Consider the following 26,186-nt stretch of genomic DNA (forward strand, 5'->3'; position numbering starts at 1 on the left):
CCAGAAAGAGCTCCGAAAGAGCCTCTCCAAGCTCTGTGAATGGGTGGGAAAATGACAAGCGCAATTCAGTGTAAACAGGTGTAACATGATGCATGTGGGGGCAAAAATATATATCTTAATTTCACATATATGCTCATGGGGTCTAAACTGGCAGCCATTGACCAGGAATGAGACCTTGGGGTCATAGTAGATAGCTTGATGAAGATGTCGACCCAGTGTGTGGCAGCCATGAAAAAGGCAAATTCCATGCTAGGTACCACTAGGAAACGAACTGAAAATAAAACTGCTGCTACAATAATGCTGTTATACAAATCAATGGTGTGACCGTATTTGCTGTGTGCAGTTCTGGTAATCTCACCTCCAAAATGATATCGTGTTGCTGCCAAAGGTTCATTGAAGGGCAAACAGAACAACCATGGGTGTGGAATATGAGGTAAGGTTGCAGCGCTTGGGACTTTTTAGCTTGGGAATAAAGGTGAATAAGAGGTGACATGACAGAATTTAAAATTATACCTGGCATAGAGAAACACCACTACTTGTAGTCAATGAGTGAACCTGAATGATGGAAGATGCAGGACATATAAAAGTGTCTAGTTAAACTTATGGAGCTCGCTTCTATAGCAGGAAGCGATGGCAACTAACTTGGGTGGCTTTTCAAGGAAGATTAGACAAAACCATGGATGATAAGGGTATATGCCTCATCCCCGTGGTCAGAGGCAGTAATGCTTCTGAATATCAGTTGCTGGAAACCACAGGAGGGGGAGAAGGCTGTTGCTTGTGGGTTTCCCACAGGCATCTGGCCAGTCACAGGATGCTTGTCTAGATGGGCCATTGGTTTGCTTCAACAGGTTCTTCTTACCTTACATATGGCAGCAGCAGCAGCAACTGTGTTTGTAGCCTAGCCACCATTTCTGCATCCTCCACAGTGCCCTGGACTTTGCAACACGGTGGAGCACTGTGAGAGAACAAACGGTGGCAGCCACAAAAAGTGGTGGGAAATATTCAGGGAAATTCTGTAGAGTGGGCTTCTTTTGGGGGAGTCAAAAAAGAGGGAAAATCTGAACATTTTTTAGTAAAAAATGTCTTCTAAGCAATCTCATCTCATCTCAAGGTAGGTAAGTAGAAGATGCAAGGGGGAGGGGACCTAAGGTATTATAAGGATGGGTTATAAATGCACAAATATCTCTGTTTTCATTGTGAAATACTGCAAGCTATGCTAAGTTTTTTTTTTGGGGGGGGGGTATATTTTCTATATTAAGGTTTTCCTTTTTGTAACCTTTAAAAAATAAGATTCTACAGGGCTTGAACAATGGCAGCCAGACCTTTATCCACACATAAAGGAAATGCGCATGTTGCAATTTCTCTCCTGTGAGAAGAAAAACCGGTAAACATAATGAAAGGGAAAGTGTGTTCTGTTGTTCTCTGACCTGTTCCCATTCTGCAGCAGAGTGCTAGAAATGTTTCTTCCTTCATTACATAAACTGTTAATTGGCCTTTGAATTCTGGTTTTGATCCAATTCCATTAAATCTGGCTGGCAACATGCCCCCCCCCTAATTAAAAGCTGCATTAGATCTTAAGGTGCTTGCCTTTGGTAGCTAATAAATTCTGGCTACAAGACTTGTGGTCAGATAGCGATCTCGTTTTAACTTGATTTAGAAATTGCCCAGTAATTTAAGTTGGCCTCTTCATATATAATAGTAAAATAAATAAATAAATATTAACACATTAACAAAAACACATTAACAAAAACAGCATTGGTTAATAATATACATTAAATTATCTCTCTTTAGTTTATGACTCTGAGTGATCTTGTTCCACTGTCCTGTACAGAAATTGATTGGACATGTCCAGACTTTTTATGATTGCTTTTAAAGGTGTTGTACCATTATAACTGTGGTTGATGTGATTAGTAGTTTGTCCCATTAGAGTTTCTGTACTCTGGCTCTCATGACTACAATTATGTTCAAGGAGAAAGCAGGAAAACGTTACTAGAAAGATGGTGGATGGACAAGGAATTACTATTAGACTAAGTTTCTTGTTCTGAATTCAACTCAGGAAGTAGATACCAAGAAGATGAATATTTTGGGAGATTTCATTAACTGTATGTGTGCCAACCAGTTTTTTTTAAAAATATGTTGTCCTAAAGAGAATTGGGAGAAAGAGGGAAAGTTACTGTGTAGCTATAATGGTGTGACAAGCCAGAGGCCCAAGTCTTTAAGCTTTTATATATGAACTATCCTTTTAAGTTGCATTGAGTTGGTTTTGGATTATTTGTTGACTAATTAACCATCTAATCCTTTACACATCAATGCAAAAGTAGGACCCGTTGAGTTCAATGAGATGTGCTTCCAGGCAAGTGTATAAATAATGCAGCCTTTGGTAGCAATCCTGTACCCAGTTTCATGTGAGTAAGCCCATTTGGTCATGAGTCCACACGCCTTTTTCATTGCTTGCAGAAAAGAAACAGATTTATCTGTTTACTTAAGTGCACACACACCTTACTTGAAGCCTAAAGCATCAGTCTTATGACATTTCCTTGGAAGTCGGTCCCATTTGAACCATGTGCACATACTTCTGAATAAACATGCAATAACTTGGTTCAAGTACAAGGTTGCCAGCATTATAACTGTCTCCTGTGTCTTTTTACAGAAGCACAGGAAGCAGGCCTGTTAAAAAGTTGGTAGCTCTGCTGAGATTTATCTTCATTCAGGACCTGCAACTTCACTCAGGTATTTGACAAAGCATAATGGGCAGTAGGATCTAGAATACCATGTGCTTCTGCATTCTTAAATGATAATTGATAAGATGCATCCTCATGTTTTGCTAATTAACTGTCAAAACTTCAATCTTCATGGAGCTAACTATGAGCTTTGCTTAAGACAGAGTTGATAGGTCTAGACCATGAGAGGGCTTTCTGTCTTCTTATTCTACCTATTAAATAATAATTATGGCAAAGGGGGAAAAATACAATAAGCTATGTTCTAATAAACTCCAAAGTTAAAAATGTAGAAGTTAAAGCAACTAAAAGATCAGACACATTGAAAGGCTAGCAGTCCTATTAAAACTGGAGAATGGAAAAAGTACATATTAGGTGCTCATTAAAATTGAGCCTATTTTTTTTTGTACTTAAAATAGCCCTTCAAATAGAGGACTGTACCCTATAAAGTTGGGTCCATGGCCACCCTGAACATCCAAGTGCTGTGATGTCCTGAGAAACTGCCTGGCGGAATTTCCACCTTTCATCCCACCTTATAACAGGAGCTTTGTAGACCCAGCGACCGAACCTAAAAGCACAATGCAGTCATGCATATGGGAAACCTATTGAGTTACAGAGTTAGGTAACAAACAGGTCAAGAGACTTTCTGGCGTCCTCCATTTTGTGGTGTTTCACAGTCGGCTACCAGCAGTTGGCCAATTGAGAAGATGAAGCCTGCTGGTCTCTCTCTTTCCTTTGTTGTCATATATAATTGGCATGAGGAATCACAGTTGTGCTGGAGGTGTTAGCACCCCTGTGCTCCCCTCTTCGGCAGCAGTCACTTGTGAGGTGTGATGCCTGGTTTCTGCTGCCTTTTGATTTGCTCCCTGGCTGCCTTGCTGTCAGCTACTGTATGAACTTTGCAGGGCTGTGGGGCTCAAATTATTAAAATTCAGAGATGCCTCATTAATTTGTGCTGCTTTGGTTGCTGAACTCGGTGACCTGCCTGAACTGAGATCGCAAGCAAATCTTTCTGACCCCCCTCAAAATTGTTTGGAAAAGGAAGTTAGGCATATATTGTTAACTTGCCTGTGGAAAAGTAACTACTGTACCGCTCAAACATGGCCCTTACTGCTGTAAGACATTGCAAAAATAAAAAATAAAAAATGTATTAACAGTAGGCCAGCAGACACCTATGAAATTTCATTTGCATAAATTGCCCTTTCTCATTTTCGATATTCTTATGTGACTTAGTATTAAAAATTACTAGCCTAGCTTTGCTAATATTAGCAGTAGAGCCCTTTCCGAGTAATCTAAAAGTGTTCTAAGGGGCTAAATAATTCAAATGGCCTCAGGTCTACACATACACACCCTGGTGAAATGACTGCATCTTCATTGTCTAAGGAAATGGATGAGGAATAGGAGGTTATCCGAAGCCTCTCATTTATATGATAATTACAAATAAGCAGTGGCTAGTGATTCAGGATACAAATCATTTGCTCCTATGAGACCAGTGTGTTTGCTAAACAGGAAGTATGTGATTATGTCCTGCTAATTAGTTTCCAGGTGATGGGAAGAATGCAGTGCAAAGGAGGCCCAGTTCAGCAACTGCACACTGCACAACTCCATTATTTCTCTGTAAGGCAGTTATCTTGTAATTGAATTACTGCCTTTAATTAATACATGCATCTAAATTAAGAACATGTGTATGTTGTGTGGAGATGCAGAGTGGAACACTGATAGGTATGTATATGCCTGTCTGTGTTTCCATGTAGGCAGGACATTATAGGAGATTAATGACAGAAAGGAGAGGAGGAAAATGCAGAGCTAATGAAGAATGTGAAACTGTATTTGTGAACAGGTGTGCGAGAGTTAGCCTGTTTTCCAAGTCAAGGAGATGGAGAAATCAGAGGGCAAAAAGCCACGCTCTGAAATAATGGAGTAATACTTGCAGGCAAATAGAAAGTTGACTAAAATAGAAAGCGAATAAAGAACCTTGTTGAAAAGGAAAGGGATAGTCATATAGAACAGACAAGGAAGGACAGGAGAAAAGTGAAAAATAATGAGAGATTCTATTGTAAGAGAAGTCTATTATTAATCTAGGGCAATGATGGAGCACAGACTAATGAATTTATGTCCCACCTGTTGTTTTTAATCTTTCAGGTGTCCAGACAGCCTCCTTTTAAAGGTGCAAGCAGAATGGCACTATCATTTGAAATGCAATGAAAAACAGTAAAATGGGAACAATCATTACTTTAACTGCTTCATGATCGCCCTGGCATTCGTATTTCAGTCTGTGGCTTCCTGAATATGTGCCACAAGGTATTTCTGACAAATAATGCAGTTAAGTGTATTGCTAGAAAGGCAAGAGATTCAATGTAACGCAAAACCTGCAGACTTCTAGATATTAGTAATGTCAAGAAAGAAGGCAGATTTTAATATGTCTTAAGAGCCCTGGGGGAAAATGTAGATATTATGACAAGCCTACACTAAGATTCTACAGGCAATGTGATATGTTATCAGAAAGAATGTCTCCGTAATAGAAAATTAAGACTAGCAAAGAGGTAAAATGCACTTTACAATTATAATCTGGAAGCTTTCACTGTGCAAAGCATCTATATAAACAAAGTGCTTTTCAATGTGACAGTTTATATACAGCCCCAGCCTGCTACGAAAAGAGGAAGAAAATGAGATAGCCTTTGCCTGGCAGCAGTTACTCTTAAGGAGTGTGTGTGTGTGTGTGAAATTACAGTCCTCTTCACTCTTAGCTGGGAGTTGCAAGCAAGCACCATTAAATTCAATTGACATATATAGGATTGTGCTCTTAATTTACAAAATGTAGTCTATGTGTTATGACGCATTGCACCTAGTCCATCCTGTGGCCCCAATATTCAGCCTCTGGATCAGGCCAACTCACCATACGCTGCCTTGGGATCTACTGACCCCAAACCTGTCCCCAAGCCCAATTGGGGATAATGGTGCTAAGGGGTTCCAAAGGTGTTTTTTTTTTAAAAAAAAGTTAGGTAGGGTGCACCAGCACCCCCCACAGGACCAGATCTACTCATTTAACAGTAATTTGGTGCTGGTTGCTGCACCTTTGCGAGTGGCTTCCCATGCATGCAAGGTAGATCTGATTCTGCAAAGGGAGCAAGAACATGAAGGAATAGAGGCCTGGTGGGAAAGGCACCCCACCTTCTCCTGTGAAGACGCAGCCACCCAGTAGGCCTCCCCTTTCTGCAGTTTCTCAGCTCTCCTCTCACTTATGCCAGGCCCTCCTTTTTGCCTGACATCCTGCCCCAGGAGAGCCTTGGGTGGGCCACTCAACCTGGACTGCGGCAATCTGAGGCTGTGTCAACCTGACTTGAACAAGGTCTGAATAGGCCTGATCAGGCTTGGGATTTGGATCTTGGCTAAATCTGGTGCATAGTCCTGGTGTTCAGAACTGGAGATAATATAGCCATAATTACTAGTGCCCACAGATAGCTTTATCTTTCATGAATTTGTACAGTGGTACCTCTACTTATGAATTTAAAGCGTTCCGAACGCACATTCGTAAGTCGAAAAAATTTGTAAGTCAAATTCCATAGGAATGAATTGGGAGAAAAAATTCGTAAGTCGAAGCAACCCTATCTAAAAATTCGTAAGTAGAAAAAAATCGCTTCCAAGATGCCAGACGGCGCTCCATTCGTAAGTAGAAACATTCATAAGTAGAGTTATTCGTAAGTAGAGGCACCACTGTATTCTGACATAGGGATAGACTCCTGTTCCTTTATAAATTTAATGGGTTTCACCTGCCCTGCATTCCATACCTGAAATCTGGTTTGACTAGGAGAGTATTCAGATTAATTCCAAAAGTGGAACATGCCACACTTTTCGGTCTCTTTGTATCTCTCCCCCACCCACTTCTGTTACCAATAGGGATGGGGGAGAAATTCAAATCATTTTACATGTAAAGGTGAGCCTACATAATTGGTGCAGCTAAACAAATTAGGATGTATGAAATACAGGAATCCTTTGAAATTTGCATTTCTCTGAATTTTGCAATGCAGTTCTGTAGTCAAGTAACATGTACAAAAATGCATATAAGGTGTGCATAAAATTGAATATATTAGTGAAAATAACATACAAAAATACATTATGCTGGGCAAGATTACATGAAGAAATGGATAAAGTTCTACTAAACTTCATGCAGACTTAAAAATAATCAGAAACAGATATAGAAATGTGCCGATTCCATGGGAAAGACCCACCCACATGGTCCTGATATTCATACGAGAGCCCAGCAGCTTGCAATCATCATGGTACAGGGTATATTAGTTCTGAGTGCTCACTGGAAGGACAGATCCTGAAGCTGAGGCTCCAATACTTTGGCCACCTCATGAGAAGAGAAGACTCCCTAGAAAAGACCCTGATGTTGGGAAAGATTGAGGGCACAAGGAGAAGGGGATGACAGAGGACGAGGTGGTTGGACAGTGTTATAGAAGCTACCAGCATGAATTTGACGAAACTCCGGGAGGCAGTAAAAGACAGGAGTGCCTGGCGTGCTCTGGTCCATGGTGTCACAAAGAGTCGGATATGACTAAACACCAAACAACAACAACAACATCCAACTTCTATACAATGAGGCCAATTGGTCTGCTCACACCTCCAATTTATTCTCACAACAAGGCTTGAGGTAGGTGTGAGATAATGACTGGACTCTAATGTGAGTTTTATGGCTGAATGAGGATTTGAACCTGGGTCTCTCACTTGTAGTCCCAACACTTTGTTACTACCCTGCACGGGCTGTTACAGTGGTTGAATTCTCCTTGCATTAAAGAAGGGCAGCTCTAATGTCCGAGTGAGCCCAACTCCTGCTTACAGTGCGATCCCAGAATGGATTGCGTTGGTGAAGGAGACTAGCAAGTAATCTTACCTCCTGTTGCCTTCCTCCCTTGGTATATTTGGTATGCTTGGTAAGGCTTTTAAGACTGCTTGTGTCTTGGCCAGTCAGTTTGCAGTTTGGCCATTGTATTTCTAATTGAGGCTTTAGTTAATATGGGCCTTTTGGAAGTTTCCGCTGCCCAGTAGACTGAAGTAAAATGTAGAGAAGTGACACAGTATTCAAGCAGTCAATGCAATATGACTGGGGAACAGAAAGTGGATGGTGAGAAATGCTTCCTTGGTTAGCTTTTTATTTGTTTGCTTGCTTGTTGAAATGACTTGGATTGAAAGAGCACTTCTTAGATAATCCTAAACTGGCTATTCAGTGATGGTTCAGGAATGGCATGGTCCCCTTGAAGTAAGTAGCTGTTGAATTGCTCCTTGAGGCAGGCCCAAGCCTTTGTTAAAATATTCTTTTCCTGCATGTCACTGTGATTATGACACCCTTCATCTTGAGTGCATGCATCAAGTGGCACGCTCAGTCCCTTTCAACCTGATCTTGGGCTCTCTACCCAAAGGCTCCATTTTAGATTTCAGAACGAGAGCAACTTTCAACAAAGCTGCAGCCATTTTAGTGTGCAGGGAAACAAATATAAGCTACAATGACAAGCTCAGCAGGAAAGGAGAATGCCAGGAGAAATGGGAGATGTGAGTCCCAACCTTGGAAAACTGAATGCAAATAAAGAGAGGCAATAGAAATCAGAACCAGGAGCAGGGAACAGGATCTGGATGGCAGATCTGCATTGACATCAGGTGACCTTGTTTTGTCTGCATGGTTTGAAGGAAAAAAATCAAATTGTTCAGGTAAAGGCACAGAACTTTGACCAGCTGATCGCTGGGGCTTGCAAAGCACCTTGCATTGAGCTTTGCAGCTGCTTTTGATTCGCTGATCATGGGTGCCTGGAAGCTCCCTTTTGGTCCAGCTGTGTTTTTACCTACTTTGTCATCAATTTCTCTCTACTTTGTATGCATGCAAGAACATTTAGTACCAAAGAAACCCCTTGTGGAGCTAATGACCCTCTAACTGTAGCCAGGATAATCTGGTCCTGGTGTTACATGACCTGGTAACCTCATGGTTGGATTATTACAAGGTGCCATATGTAAAGCTACTATTGAAGACAACTTCAATAGAAGCAAATACAGAATATTTATATATATATATAAATAAAACACATGTTGTTTTGGTTCTTGTGGCACCATGGATGCCCCATCATTCTACCAAGTCAGTTAACTGCATCCAGGCACCCCACCCCTTGCCTTGTTCATTAGGATGATTGTCAGTGTCCAGTAGTTATTGTTTCACATCACTTAGAATCATAGGATTGTAGCATTGGAAATAGTAATTACTTGTAAAAATGAATGGTAGCACCCTTAAAGTAATGTAGATTATCTCGCAGTCCCTTCAGTATTGCAAAATGGGATCTATCCTGAGTTCCTGAGGATACGGACATGTGTTTATATTTAATAGTTTAATTAGTTAATTGGTGTGCCGGGGGGGGGGAGGCAGATGATTAATAATCACTCACTATTCCTACTTGTTCCTATTTTGGGGCATTCGGTGCTGATCCAGTTTCTCCTTTGGCTCCTTACCATCTATGTTTTGAGCATTTTCGTCTGAGCAAAAAGCAATGAAAGGAACAAGGTGAAATGTGCATAATTCTTGCTCCCCTCCCCCCAAATAGGCAGTGTTTATGTGCCTGCGGCTTCCTAAAGCACCCTGCCTGACAGAATGAATAGCTAAATAAAATGTAACGCAGAGCTATACTCTTAGGGATAATTTTTCAAATGTTATCAAAGCATTATATATATATATATATATATATATATATATATATATATATATATATATATTCTGCAGGTTCCCAGTATTCCGCATGCCTGAGCCAAAGGCACAGTTTTATAATACCAAATAATCTGTTAAACTGTGTTTTAATGCCTGGAGTTCTTTTTAACTTTGAAACACAATTTTCAAAGTTGTTTTGTTATTAATGCCTTCCAACCCCCATACTTCCTCTGTTATTTACTGCTAATTGTTGAAAATGAGTAAGTGGCAGTAGGGATATACTTCATAATAGGATATATTACAGGCCTAAATAAAACCCTCTGGGAGCGTCTTTCATACTCACTTGCACTTGATAACTGTTTTAATTCACAAATTCCAGGGCTACTGCTTAATACACATAGAGCATAGCTGACACTCTTTTGCCTTAAGAATTTCCAGAAAGCCCTTTAGGCCAAACAAATTAATAATAAATTTCTTTCTTTATTTCTTTTTTAAGAAAGAAAGAAAGAACGAAAGAAAAAACAACAAGAACTTAAGTCTGGATATCTAGTGAGGGTTTTGTATACCACCCCTTAGAAGGCAAGTCACTTATTTCAAAGATAATTCTATGCACCCAGATCAGTGCATGGCTGTCAAGTTTTCCCTTTTCTCGCGAGGAAGCCTATTCAGCATAAGGGAATTTCCCTTTTTAAAAAAAAGGGAGAACTTGATAGCTATGGATCAGTGATGGGTGAATCTGTCAGTTTCTGTTTCTCTCACATTCTCAATTTCCAAGTGTTCAGTTCAGTTCTTCATATTTCTGCATCAGTTTGTGGCATTTATTTATTTTAAAAAAGTCTTCATGAAAATTCACCAGCATTTTAGCGCTATCCATGGCATGGAGGCCTTGGGCTTATGCCCTGAGCAGACACCAAGGGAGGCGTCCAAGCATGCCACAACCTCAGGTGGGTGGGTAGGAACCATATTGCTTATCCCTGTTGGAGGCAGTTATTGAGGATTCCTTAAATTCAAAGTTGATGGCATTTGTGGCAAGAAAGGAAGCTCTTCTTCCGGTAGCGGGATCAGGTTCTGAATAGACCGGACCAGACAAATGCACAGAACTTAAGAATATGAGTAGAGGTTTGCTAAGAAGGGCAGAGAATGAATCCTCACAGAGTTAAGGCTGATGGAACCTTGGAAGAAGCAATAGGGGACCTCGTGTTCCTATGGTCTGTTGTGCTTCACTCAGTTTAAATAATTGAAATTATTATTATATTGCAAATTGTTGTCCTCCTGCCAAAAACGGCATCCAAAGCAGCCAGAACAAAATTATAAAAAAATTAAGCAACCGAACCAACATGATAAAATAAAAACTTAATAAAATACAAGTCACAAACATTTATACATAAATAGTAAGAATAAAAAAGCTGCTGTAATACCAACCAGTAGCTGAACAAATCAACCCAAAGGCAAGCTAATTCACTCCCTAAACTGACAAAGGCAACTACAAATTTAATTACCAAAAGAATGTATAAACAAGGCATACCAATTTGCCTGGAGCCTCAGGAGTAGGAACAAAGGCACCCAGAGACTTTTTTAGAAGACTTCCTTAGAAGGTAGCTTCATAACAGTTAGGACTTAGGAACAGGAAGGACCTTGAGTCCAACAACCACCTGCCTAATCTCAAGCAGGTTCATATAAGTACAGGCAATCCATTGAGCCCCACACTATTTAGTAGGGATGTGCACAGGTCCTGATATTTGCCTTGTATCTGTGCATTTTTATTCACTTACTTCAAAAACCTGACCTGTTTCTGAGGTGTGATACGGTAACTCCATTTTAATCTTTGTTCACGGTTCGGAGCCACTCTGTAAAACGAAGCAAAACCTTTGCCGTACTAATAGTACCACACTATTCTCATGCCACCCATTTATGATGCTCGGGAGAGGCCATTCTTTGGGGCAGCCCTTATGTTGTGAAACTTCCCACAGAGTTGTGCCTGGCACCTTCATTATACAGTTTTGGGCGAGCGATGAGGACACACTTCTTTATCCTGGCTTTTGGCAATAGAGATGGAAATTTTTTAGGACCCACCTATTTATGAATTTTGTTTTAAACTGTTTTGGATATTGTGTAATGCTATGTTTCATACTGATGATATTTTAATTGGAGCTGACCCTGGGACCTCAGGATGAAGGGAAGGTAATAAATAATAATAATAATAATAATAATAATAATAATAATAATACATACATACATACATACATTATATATATTTGTAAAAATAATTCATACACTTTTCACAAGGGGGAAAACACACTCCTTCATGATCGTCTCCAGAGACAGACGGATGCCAGCATTGTCTACTGTAAATCATGAGCTTAAGGCTGTAATCTTATGCACACTTACTCGAGAGTTAGTCCCAACAAACTCTGTGGGACTTGCTTCTGAGTAAATATGCATAGAATTGCATTGTGAGGCTACAAACCTTTGCATGCCTACCCAAGAGCAAGCTTCACTGACCAGCTAAATATGCCTAGGACTGCACTGTAAATTTTTGGCTTTCTGAAGGTTTGACCCGTGCAAATTGTGCTCCATGCCTTCTGCTGAAAGTAGGGGAAATGAAAAAAGAGTTGTGGTGTCGAAAACAAATATAGACCCCAAGCTTAAATCTGCTGTCATCTAAATCTCTTGAATACGCTAACATTGTACAGTATGTTGGCATAGAACCTTGGGCTTAATTTGCTGTGACACTTTTGCCGTAGTGTTATTGTAACAAAATAATCTCTTGCAACCTCTTTAATATTGGATGTTGTAACATTTCCCCCCCTTTGAGACTGCGGTAGACAGAGTAACATTGATTTGTCTTGATGGCTGTAACAAAGCTAGGCTACCACAACAATATTTTATTGTCTTTTGGTTTCCTTGAGGACCCGGGAAATTGCGATGTGTGAAGACTTTGTATGCTTAAGGCCAAGAATGTTTTTCCTACCAATAATGTGTCCTCCCTTAATTTTCAAATAGTATAATAATGTTCAGTTTGCATCTTCTCTTTTGAATGAAAAAGTAGACGCCAAGGATCCTAATGTATCTTAGTATCAGTGTTATCCACGCATTTGTTGTAAAAAGCATTTGGAAGGCCACAGCTTGCCCAGATGCTTACTGACATTTCTACCAGTTTTATATTGTAAAATGAAGTGCCGTTTGCATATTTATGCCACGTCATGTATATATGCATGGGATTCTGAATACTCCTAGGAATGGGAATTGCTGTTCCCTTTGGGGTGCTTGCCCTGCTAGAAGATGGAAGGATGCAACCTCAAACAATTTATGACAACTCAGTGTATCTTGATGTATTAAGTTATTCTTTAGTTTTCCTCCATATAATAGGGCATAGAGGTAAAATAGATTTTAAAACAGTTACAGCAGTGCACAGCAAAGCAAGTAAAATAAATTGTGGAGTGTTTTGAACATTAATGACCTCTTATGAGAGCCTGAGTGCTAATGGATGCATATTAGAAGGACTCCTAAAGGGGGTCTAGACTGAGTGAGTAATCAGCATCATAAGGCATGTGGGGAACATTGCGTCAGTTTTCCTGATTGTAGTGCTTCTGTCCCATTTCCTGATGTTCCTTTCACATTGCAGTGCCTGTTGCATTATGGAAGTGTGGCTTTTTGACCGATTTACTGGCATGTCACGTTAATTTTTTTTCTCGCGGTGTGACACAACCCCGAACATAATTGAAACACATCACTACTCCCCACCCTTTCCAGGCACGAAGGAGCTGTATGTTGGCATACCTCCCCAAATTTTGTCACTTTCCTCCTGTGATTTTCTGGTTCAATATGGTTGCAAATGTTTTGTTTTGTTTTTGGTTTTTGGAACCAGTTCAACTAGAAATGAGCACTAAACTTCCTGCATATTCTGCTAGATTTCTGGAAGTGGCTTTTATATCATGTGAAATGCAGAAAATAACAGTTAGGGAGACATTGGGAAATGGAATATAATGCTATGTGACTGCAGCCAGAAAGTGAATGTATAATTTTTCACTGTAAGGTTGCAGTGATCACTTTCCAAACTGAGCACGCTCAGTAGCCATGGAATGTTGAATGTCAAGTCGAAAAGTAGAATGGAAAAAATGGGTAGTGGAATGGAGAGTATGTCTGAACAGCAACACACCTGTTAGGAAAGGAATAAGGAACCTATGGCCTTCCAGAAGTCCTTGGGCTCTTATCATTCCTAGTCAGTGTGACCAACGTTCGGGGTTATAGGCACTGAAGTTCAACAACATTTGTTAGGAGGTAAGGCTATGCTACAACCTTTTGTTGCAGGGTCTCACTACTAGTAGGGAATGAAGCTGATGAGGTTCCATGAGGCAAGAAGTTATGGCACACTACTCATATGGATAAAGGTTCTATCAGCACAAACTGTTTTAGATAGTAGAGAATTTCTTAATATGACACAGATGTGAGTCATATTAGCCTGATGCTATGATTTATGACAAAGTCAACTACATGTGTATTGTCTAGTCACTTAAAATTAGAGAATGACTTGCCCAGATTTTGTTACAAGCTGTCATTCTACTCAAGGAAGAAATAGTTTCATCAGCTATAGAATTCACTTAGATCATCTCAAGATGAAACACACACACACACACACACACAGAGAGAGAGAGAGAGAGAGAGAGAGAGAGAGAGAGAGAGATTGACCTTCAGTTTAGCACTCTGAATCAAATGGTTCTCAATATACATTCGCAACCTGATGGGAGAAGCTTAGATCAGTGTTTCCCAACCTTGTGCCTCCAGATGTTTTGGGACTACAACTCCCATCATCCCTAGCTAGCAAGACCAATGGTCAGGAATGATGGGAATTGTAGTCCGAAAACAGCTGGAGGCACAAGGTTGGGAAACACTAGCTTACATGATGATTTAAACTACAACCTCAGTTCCCTTGGAATTCAATGGGACGTACTTCTGAGCAGACATGGTTAGGATTGCAAGCTTAGAGTGGAATAATGGCACATAGGGAAAGGATTAGACATCCTCTTGCTTCTTCACTCCAAATCTCTCCCTCCCAAAGTGCCCCCCTCCGGGAAAGAAAATAAGGGTCATAAGGTTTCAGTTGCACTCATTTGCATGTAAGATGGGTTAGGTCCTAGGGGTTGCATCCTGTCTGTTGTATGCTATCGTTCTTTGAGAGTGCAGGAAATGAGCAAAATGTGGTATCAGCTGTAGAACTTCAGCTTTTTCTTCTTTCTTTTTATAAAAAAGCCTGTTTCTTGCTCTTGTGGCAGCAAATATGTTCTTGAAAGTTCATAGACCATGTTTGCTGGAATCTTAACAAGCCAGAAGGGAGATGGAATCCTATGGTTGGGGCAGAGTTTCAGTGCCCTGTATATCTTCTCATGACTAGCAAAACAGGAAGACATTATGCAAAACTTTTATTATTATAATAGCAGATTAAGATAAAAGGAATGAGACAAACCTGCTCAGTCTGCATCTTTTCAGAAGTTCAGTATTTCTCACTGTACCAGTTGTGGGCTGGTATGGTTTCAGTTTGGGCTTATCTGGCCAGAACTAGCATATGCCCTGAAAGTAAGCCCTGTTGACATTTTGGACTCACAGCTGTCCATGAAGGCACAGGTTAATTCTGTGTCCACCAGCTCCATCCGGTATGCAGGCTGAGACCCTACCAGCCTGCAGACTGTCTTGCCAGAGTGGTGCATGCTCTGGTTATCTCCCGCTTCGACTACTGCAATGCGCTCTACGTGGGGCTACCTTTGAAGGTGACCCAGAAACTGCAATTAATCCGGAATGCAGCAGCTAGACTGGTGACTGGAAGTGGCCGCTGGGACCACATAACACCAGTCCTGAGAGATCTACATTGGCTTCCAGTACGTTTCTGGGCACAATTCAAAGTGCTGGTGCTGACCTTTAAAGCCCTAAACGGCCTCAGTCCTGTATACCTGAAGGAGCGTCTCCACCCCCATTATTCAGCCCAGACACTGAGATCCAGTGCCGAGGGCCTTCTGGCGGTTCCCTCATTGCGAGAAGTGAGGTTACAGGGAACCAGACAGAGGGCCTTCTCGGTAGTGGCACCCGCCTGGTGGAACACCCTTCCAACAGATGTCAAGGAAATAAGCAGCTATCCTAATTTTAAAAGACATCTGAAGGCAGCCCTGTTTAGGGAAGTGTTTAATATTTAATGCTGTATAATTTGAATATTCGATTGGAAGCTGCCCAGAGTGGCTGGGGAGACTCAGCCAGATGGGTGGGGTATAAATAAATTATTATTATTATTAGTAGTAGTAGTATTATTATTTCTATACATGTATTATAGCTCTGTTATGTGGGATAAGTGTAAGAGTGGTTGGTTGTTGTGAAGAATTAATACATCTGCATTCTAGTTTTGAAGCTATTTTAGCTGCTTGATGCTTTTTCTATTTATTAAATTTATTATTTCTATTTATTAAATTTATATCCAGTCCTTTCTCCTGATGGAGCCCAGTTCTTGATCAAGCAGTTCCTGTGGTTTGTGTACCCTGGAGAAAATTAAACCACTACAGTAGAAGTTTTGGAGTTTTTATTATTGACCTCCACTTCTGTTATGTTTGTTGTAGATGAAGTAATGCATAGTGAATGCTACCAATGTATGATGTGGTCCCTTTTTAAAACCCAAATCTGCGCAAAGACCATGATATTCAGATTCCTGACTGGTACGTTTTAGATTAATTGATGTGCAAAGCAAAATAGTATTAAAATATCAAAAAGATCTTGACTAGAACCATTCCCCCTCCCTCCCCAAATTTCCAAAAGGTTTTTCTTTTGAAACCTAGCAGCATGTGCGCTCTCTCTCTCTCTCTCTCTCTCTCTCACACACACACACACACACACACACGAATCATCATTGTTAGGCTGACTAGGCACAACAAATTTCAGTGCAAAAGGTAATTTTTAAAAGAAAATTGTAAGCCTTGAAAATAGAGGCTTAGAATGGAATGGCCATCTCAACCATAACTGCAGTATATAGCACTGCTGCTGAAACACTAATAAAAAGGTAAGCACAGAGGATATTTGTTAGATTACTTTTACCATGGTTGACAGTAATACCATGATTGCTTTTCACAGAACTCCAGGAGAAGAAAAGTAATGTTTATATGTAAGGAGACTTCAAGCTGAATTTTATCACTGGTGTTGGGCTATAAAATCGTGTCAGCAGTATTCCTGAAATATGGAATTTTTTTTTTTGCTTGCAAAATGACAGAGTTTTCTTTGATCAGCTAGATAGCAGCAGGAGAAGCCCATTTATCCTTCATATAACTACATTTCCACAACACATAAAGGCAGGAGGCATGTTTTGCCTTTAAAATGTCAAGAGGTCATTTAAAAGTGGAGGGCACCAAAACAGCACACTCTCTAACAGTGCAAGCCTATTCTTGTATTGCTTAGAAGAAAGTCCTATTTAGCTCAAAGAGAATGAATCTCATGTGCCTGGGAGTGAGTCCCGGTGAATTCAGTAGGGCTTATTTTTCAGTAAACCTCAGTGGAATTGTACTGTACATGTTCTAATACTGAAATAGAGTTAAAAATAGAGAAAACACACACACCACTCAAGGAAAAAGGAATCTCATTAAACACATTTCTTAATATATCATGCTTACACGACAATTAGCTCATCAACTATCATAGGTGTGTGTGTGGGGGGGGGGGAGCTGAACTTGACTGTCATCCCAGGCTCCTGGGTGTCTGTTCCATTGACTCCAGTGCAATTTACTTTTGAGTAGACATGCACAGTGTTATGATAGGTGTAAATATTTAAAGAAATAGCCAAACACACCTTTGTGGCACTGTGTGACATGATAGCCGTGATCCAAAATGCTGCATAATTCTCTTCATGGGGGTGGGGGGAACGGGAACTGAATTTTTTGCACACATCCCATTTCATGAAAAGCAAAGCAAAAACTAAGATAAGGGGTAGTAAAAATTAACAGATAAGGAAATGCAGTGTTGATGGAAATTATTATTTGGCTAAAGAAATCTCACTGAGTGCACACACAAACACAAATGTTGTAATGGGGTTGTTGCATTTACTTTGCTAGGGCAAAAATGCAGGCATGAACTTCATACTTTTGGTTTTGTTGAAATCCACTGTGGAATAATTCCTGCCCCCCCCAGATGCAGTGGTGGGGGCGGGGGGGCAGGGGCAGAGAGCAGACGGGGGTGGGGCTGGTGCACTGCCCACAGGGGAGTGACATGTGTCCTGGGGGTGTGGCGTGCCGCCTGCAAGGGCGTGGCACCCAGCGCGGGCGGGGGGCAGCCACGATGGCACCCCACCGGGATTGCACTGCCGGGGGGGCGGTGCGCTCCCCCTGCACTCCTCTTCCAGTGCCCAGTGCCCAGTGCACTCTTCTTGCCAGTGCCCAGATGCCCACAAAACAGAAAAATATGTTTGAGTTTTAAGTTTTTAGTGAGAAGAGAATGTAAATGATGTCTAAGAAAGCTAATCTGAAAGACAACTGCACAGACCAGCAGTGTCTGAAAGAAGCAATCATTCCCAGCCTCTGACTGGATAAGCCATTTGCAGGTTAACAAAAATGTTTTGATGTTAGAGTACTCTAATTCAGATCAGGTTTTAAAGTACAGAGTTGTCGGGCTATGTTGAATCTTTCAAGATAGTAGCAAGAATCTTAAGAGTCAAGCATAGGTTGTGTCAAATAGTGGGACATTCTGTTGATGAAGTGTCAACATCTCGTTCTCTTCACCAACACTTATGAGCATCTCAAGATGGAGAAGAACTGTAGCTCAGTGGTGGATCATCTGCTTTGCATGCGGAAGGTCCCAGGTTCAATCCCTGGCATCTCTAGGGCTAGGAGAGAACCCTGCCTGTAACATGGAAACCTACAGTGAGTCTGCTGAAACAATGCTGAGCTAGATGAACCAATGGACAGATTCAGTTCCTACATCTAAAGATGCACAGATGAGGCAAGACTCAAAACTAATCTGGGCAAAGTGGTTTTTGCTTCTGGATGGAATATCCAAATCTCTAGTACAGATTTCTCTCAACAGGAGCTTTCCATTAAGAATGCATTTAGTTGATGGAGACATATGGCATCCATAGTGCACAGAATCCCTAATGGCACTATTGGTCTCTTCTTACTCTAATGAAGAAATGAAAAATCTCTGTTGCTTTGCAATATGTGATGGTGTTGATGGTGGTGTGAACTGCCGTCTAAATATTCAGTGCTAAAGAATTATTTTCTCACACAATGCACAGTTAGGGAACAACTGATTAATTCAATGCAATCTGGATTCATGAATTCAGGTTGAGCAGCTTTAAGAACAGATTTTGATCCTAACATCTCTGAGGAAGCCACAAAGTTTCCCTGCCTCTAAGGTTCACATCTTTCAATGGGTGGTACCTACCTTTACCTGTCCCGTGGAGCAGCACTGTCACCACCTGTGAGAGCAGCACTCATAGATATTTGGGATGGATGGATCTGGATAGCACTTGGCTGGGTATGGCTAGAGGGGCTGCTTTCTGAGAAGCTGTCATGGCTCATACTATTTATGAGGAGAATACAGTTTCTTTTATTCAAACAAGCTCAGAGTGTTATTTTGAATGTTTGTGTTCTGCAAGCTCTCCTTCACTCATTTTAATATGTAACCAGATACAACGTGTGTAGCGTACAGTTTCAGAGTCACAAGGCATAGGGAGGGAAGCAAGGAGAGAACAGTTCCATTAGCATATAATGCCATGCCATGCCACGCCAAGCCAAGCCAAGCCAAACCATGGCTTAGAACATATGTGTGTGTTCCTGGAGAGGAGATCACAGCTGCTTTGTGCCTCCTGTGGCCTTCTAGCTGCTGTCTTACCCAGGGCTAGCCAGTAGCCATGCTTTGGCTTAGCATGCTGACTGAACCCTGGGTTCATGGTTTGCCTTCTCCAGACAAACAATGAGCTTTGACAAAACAAATTGTGAGCCTAGGGTGCGACAGCATGCTAAATCGAACCATGGCTTAGTCTCTGGTAGCGCAACAGCAGAGGACCATGGGAGAAGCACAACAGCTGCAGTCTCGTCTCTGGGAAGCTGCACATTCACATGCTTGCAGCAAGTGATGGTTTAGCATTGCACATGAAACAGGAATCTGTAAATGACAGCTGCTATTGGTTGCTGCTTGGTACACCAGCCTTATTCCTTTCTTGACATCTGAACCATTCTTCATCCATCATGTTGTAGCCTTTGGGAAAGCATTTTCTAAGACAGTAAGGGGATGAGCCCCATTCCTAACATATGTTCAGATGGTCATCCTCTATGCTTGAAAGCAGTATTGTGTTAGTGGCATCTTGCCAGAAGCAATGCCAAAGTTAAGTACAGTACAATTGCTGAGGGACAATGACCTGTGACATTTATGGACAATTCTATCCCATGCTCTTGTTTCTAAAGCTGTGACTTCTTTTTAAAATTCCAGAATCTTAGGTGAAGGTCAGTCTTATCGGGGAAAGAATATTATTCTTCCATATGGTGTGGCCAACAGAACTTGATTAAAAAAAAAAAGAACTAACCAAGTTGATTGCATTTATAGATTTGCGCTCGTTTTACAGTGCACATTCTCTCCAAATTAGATTGGATCTGTAACGATTCTCAGTATTTCTTCAGCATTCCTATAATCTTTGCAATGAACTAGGGTCCCCCCCCCAATGTTCTCTTTTTGAAAGATTGTATAAAGGTCAGACTTATAACGAGGCTCTCAAACAATCCTCTTTTTGATCTCTTGAAGTCTTGCAACTTGAAGTTTTTCATCATCAAACTCCTGTCTCCCTTGGACAATTTATTATTGGACCTGCCATTCTTCCCAGTCAAAAAACAATATCAATCTTTTCAAAAACTATGATTGGCTCTCCCTTCCCTACCTCAAAACCAGTGACAGCATTTAAAGAGTTGGGTGTTAACCACAAGTATTTTTTTCCTTTCTAGAAAAGAAACAGGTTCACATAACATACCTAATTTGCTATTATACAACAATGCAAGTGACTATATAGTTAAGGCAGCCTTTTCAATGCTCCACCATGATAAACCCTAGGAATCCTATTCAATATTCAGGCAAGACAATGTATTATTTTGCTTTGTGGTTGAGTATCTCCTGAGCTAGGGGCAAAAATCTCCCAATCATCCCTCTGAAGGACTCTGAGTGACAATTCTGTAGTTCCACCATGCTCCAGTGATTCCAGTTTGATTATACTGGAGCCGAGAGTGAGGGAAGATGTAAACTTGGGGTAAATGAAGGGCTGAGTGTCTTCATGCAAAAATAAATTTGGTTTTTCAAGTGTTTATGCTGAATGCACAATAACCTGGATGGGATTTGCAAGTGTACACTCAAAAAGCAACCTGTAGCTTTTACTCCCCCAAATGTCAAAATAAAAAAAGCTTTACCTTGGGGAGGGAGGTGCCTATAGGCAGTGAGGGATCTCATGGAGACAGAAGAGTCCTTCTTATGAGCTGGAATGGGGGCAAACATCTGAAGTGAAAGTAGAAGCAGAGCTTTTAAAAATGGGATGGAGTAGAAACTTGAGTGAAAATAGCAGGGAGCGACAAGAGCTATATATTGCTTCATATTTGAACAGTGGTTTACAAATCCCAACAAAAGTGAATCCACATAAGAAATAAATTACAAATTACACATTCAAAACCTACTACTTATTTTCATCATCATTCCACGTTTTAGCTCATTGCGCTGTCTTGTCCATTTCAGTATTACATAGCCATGAGTGTGGAACTGGTTGATGATTTTTAGTTAATTGTTGTGACTTGATAAACAGCCAATTGCAGAGTAGTATGTGGGCAGTGTGCTATCTGGGCCATCTTAATCTTCAAATTTACATCCCTTGGGTTGTGATGTAGGACCATACAGGAATGGTCAACGCTCATTACAGATCGGTCTATGAAAGCTAGTTCACAGTATGTCAGTAACAAGCACTACCGTATTCTGCTCCACCACTGATTTGGGTTGCTTCTAGAAGCTTCTCACACTTGGAACTGGTGAACCTCCAGGTTAATAGAATTCCAGAAGTGTGGGGTGTATCCAAGCATGTCTGTGTTTGGCATTCACATTTAGTGCACAAATAATGATTATGGGCTACAGGGAATGACTATCTTAAGCAGATTTATGGGCTTATCTTACATGGAGCTTAAGAGAGCCATAATCAGTACATTTCATGAAGTTGTAAGAATGTAGACTGTAGCAGAATATAACAGTATTCCAGGAGCCAGGTAAGTACCTTAACAATTCACAACTAAGGGCGGATTGGGTCCTGCTTAATCTCCATGTCAGCTTTATTGGGTGCTACTAATTCAAGGTTATTTACATAAATGGGACAAAGGCAAACTTCAGATAGTTAAAGTTCAATTTTGTGCTCTAATTCATGCTTAGTATGTGTGCATTCATTCCATTGTAAAGAAGGTGCGCCAAGGTCATACCTCATTCCCTGCAGTAGAACTTCAGTTTCTTGGGGAAAGCACCAGCAATGTAAGCTTGCTAAGCTTACTTCAACTTCTGCTGCAGTGCTAACATATTCAGACAAATGAATGTCTGAATTATTTGAATGTATGGTGGGAAGGATTCCTATCTAAGCATGTGAAGCATAAAGATTTGTTTCACATTCATAAATACCATCTCCCTCTGTTTCTTTTAGAAGCATCTGATGATCACATATGGTGCTTATGGCTGCATAATTATGTTTTGACTTTCTCACTTTCATATTTCCATTTGTTTTGTTTTTTTATATTATCGGGCGACTTCTGCTTATTTACCCATTCGTCTTCATGTAGACCTTGTGTTCTTTCTTCAGTTTGGTTATTATTTTCATTAATCCACTCTTAAATAAAAAACAATTTAAAGAATATTTGCAGTGTGAGTGAGATAGGAGGGGAGGGGAATGCAGCTTCACTTTGGAAAGAGAAAAAATCCAAAGGAGTGGGGAGCTGAAAACCCCAGGCTACATATTGGGCATGCCCATGTTCTAAAGAATAAATTCAAAGTACATTCTAGAAAACCATTATTGGCAACTGAAAAGAGAAAAGTAAAATCAACATTTAGGATGTTGTAGGGGTCACCACTGTGATGTTCTGTCAGATATGAAAAGTATCGACACATTACATGTTTGTGATATTGGAATCATTACATGAATGCTCATCCTAACAAATATTCTCCAATATTCATTGTTGTGATTCATCCTTGTATGATAAAAAGTTCCCCTTGAAAAATTCTCTCCTAGGTGTCTAATCACATGTACATGATTTTATTCAATAAGCTTTTTTAAAAAAACCAGAAGGAAAATAATGAATAAAGGCCTGGTTTTCATAGGTTTCTGTGTGGCATGGGTCCATTTGCCCATTCCATTCATGCACACAATTTTACTCATTGTGGAAGAGGAGCTGTCCAGCAGGACCAGAATTTCCAGAGACCGAGCCATTCAGGGAGCTGTCCAGCCTTGTAGTAAAGAAAGCAAGGGATGAGGCAGGGAAAACGCTGCACTTGGCTTGCTTGGCTGCTACTGAGGATTTCTGAAGATCCCAGTCCCGATGACACTTTACCTGCAAGGATTATAATGAGAGAGCAGGAATAGGAGGAGGGGAGACACTGTCTCCCACACCTATTTTATTGTTTCAATGGCATGCTTCCCTTCTGCTTTATTTATACTGCTCCCTTGTTTGTACCATTGCTTTAGTTATTTTGGTTTCATTTCATATATGGATTCCCCCCCCCCCCCAAAATTGTTGCCAGCTGTCTTGGAAACTAAAATTGATAGGTAGGATATAAATACTTCAGCTATATATTTTTAATTTTAATTTTAGACAAAGTAATAATCATAAATAAATGAGAATAAAAATGTTCACCCCCACCACTGAGGACCATTCCATTGTAACTATCCAACCTCTGAAAATTTCAACACCTCTTGCGATGGTTTGCCCCTTTTCTGTTTTAACAGTACACATTCTACAAACACCATCCAAATCATTTCTCCTGCATAGTCCCTGTCCTAGATTTCCCACCTGTAGCTAATCCATTAGAAAGTGTGCAAAAGACTCCTCCTTTCTGTAAGCATATGACTCCATTGCAGCAGCCAGTGCCAGGCATCCCTGTTTGAACTGCAGCAAGTAAACCAGACTAATGAGACCGAGTTAAAATATATAGGGGGGGGGTTATTGCATGTTTCATTGCAGCCCTCTTTGTTCACTCAGTGGATCAAACCCGTGCCACAAGCAAGCTTCAAAGCCTTAAACCAATTGTTCATTACCTGACAGATCTATGCAAAGGAAAATCATTTTTTATATAAAGGAAGACAAAAGATTGTCTTCTAAGTTGGAGGGAGCAGCTGCTTCAATAATTCCACAGAGGAGTAACAATGACCAACTGACTTGAATGTTTTAAGGGGGGAAATGATATCTTCTCCTCTGAGAATGCCATATGCTCTGTGCTTTGAGGCAAGCTGCCAGCAGTACATAGCAATTAGGCAGAGCAGAGACTGTATGAAAATTTGATCCAAAATGCCGTCAGAGAAGGATCTCTCTAGGCAATTTAATAACTAATAGAGACGCAGATAAACTTTTCACATTTCTTGTATCACAAAATAAGTTCGATACAGAGCAAATGCTCATCTGTAAAAGGCTTGCTTGTAAATTAAACCACTTTTCATATAGCCTGTTATATGAATGGCTGTTGCCTGGTTGCTAGCTATGTGTCCCAACTATTTTTTGTTGTTGGTTTTTCTAAGTTTTATACCTGCCATTACTGCCACTGGGAAATTGGGCAAGTATTAGTTCCAGAAAGCTTTATATAACTATTCATTAATATGGTGAAGAGTAGTAGGGGGTGTGAAATTGGTAATTCATTCAGACAGCTGGATTTACAGTTGGGTATTAAATCACTCTGCCTTATGTAACTTCAGTATCATTGATTTATCATATGATCCCTATTCAACAGAGCTTTGTCATTTTGCATAGATTTAATTGATTCACCGAGCAGGTATAGATTCAAGCAGGACCCAAATTGTTTGCTAAATTTGTATGACACTATATTATTTACATACAATTTGTGCTTTGTTTCCTCTGTTTTCCTTCCCTATCTTCCTTGGTCTGTCCCAAATATTAATCCACTGACATTTAGACTGTAAGCACATAAGGACGCACAAGCTCTACTGGTACAGAGCAAAGATCTATCTTGTTCATTACATCTCGCCTTAGGACACAAACATTGTTTCCCTTATATATAATGCTGTCAAGTGCCAGGTAGACTAATGGTGCTGAATGAATAAATATATCATATGGTGTCAACAGTGTGCTAGATGCGGTACAGAAAGCTCTGCAGAAAACTCTGCATGTTGAATTTACTAGTCGCACAGACTAGTCTGTAAACAGAACATATATAGCCTCTGAAGATATGACTGGGAAACCTGAAAAAGAAGGGCTCCCCATCACACCAATGTGCATGTTCTCTTTTGAGGGATGTAGGTTCTGAGCAGACAGTACACTGAAGGTGTGTAGGCTTAGGATGGGACCTGCTTTTCTATGATTAGTCATCATGCTGGATATATGTTACCTCCAGGATCAAAGGCAGCATGCATGTAAATACCAGTAGTTTGGGATCATGGGCTGTTGAGCCCATGCCCTGCTTCTGGGTTTCTCATAGGCATCTGGTGGGCAACTGTGGAAGGCAGGATGCTGTCTAAGATAGGCATTTGGTCTGATCCTCCAGGGCTGTTCTTAAGTTCTTATGCTCCCTTCCTTCACATGTGCATCCAGTCTACGTCAACTGAATGTCTCGGGAGAGATCAGGAAATGACAATGACTAATGGAGATGGTTTGGTGCAGGGCTCCATACGCTTTTGGCTAACCAACCCAGGGGCCTCATGTCAGCTATCTCTGTCTGTCTGTCTGTCTGTCTGTCTGTCTGTCTCACTCACACACAGCAGACATATTCCCCTCCACTGCTGAATTGAATCTTCATCACAGTGTTGAGATGGGAAGAGAGGTTTAACCCAGCCCAGTGCTGTGATGGAACATCAGATCGCCCCAAGCCTGCTTAAATAAGTGCTGCCATTTATTCAAGATATATAGGAAAGGCATCTCATACTTTGGGAATCAAGAAAGGTGATCGTTCTGCCATATGTAATCAGGAACTAGTTTTCCTGAAAGGTCTTTTTCAGATAAGAGCAGGGGGTACTATCAGCGACTCATTCCTCTAACCACTAAACTGGCATCTCAACAGTTTTGTTGCCATGGTTGTCACTTTCACTGCACTTCTTCTCCCATCCCTCTTGATGGTGGCAGATTTGACCCAGAGACCTGGGTTTTTGCCATAAACTGTTTTAAACAAGTAGGTAGCTGTGTTGGTTGGACGTAGTCGAAACAAAAAGAAAAAGAATTCCTTCCAGTAGCACCTTAGAGACCAACTAAGTTTGTCATAGGTATGAGCTTTCGTGTGCATGCACACTTCTTCAGATACACTGAAACAGAAGTCACCAGACCCTTATGTATAGTCAGAGGGTGGGGAGGGGTATTACTCAGAAGGGTGGTGGGAATGAGTGATTGGCTGATAGGAGTGGTAAACCTGTTGACGACTGTTAACGACTGCAATTGGTCTTGCAGGAAAAAGCAAGGGGTGAGATGGCTAAATAAATCTTTATCATGTATAATGAGATAAGAATCCGATGTCTTTATTCAGACCAGGTCTCTCCATGGTTTCAAGCTTGGTAATGAGTTGCAATTCAGCAACTTCTCTTTCCAGGCTGTTTCTGAAAATTTTCT

Source organism: Zootoca vivipara, chromosome 10 (assembly GCF_963506605.1).
Source record: "Zootoca vivipara chromosome 10, rZooViv1.1, whole genome shotgun sequence".
Classification (NCBI taxonomy): domain Eukaryota; kingdom Metazoa; phylum Chordata; class Lepidosauria; order Squamata; family Lacertidae; genus Zootoca; species Zootoca vivipara.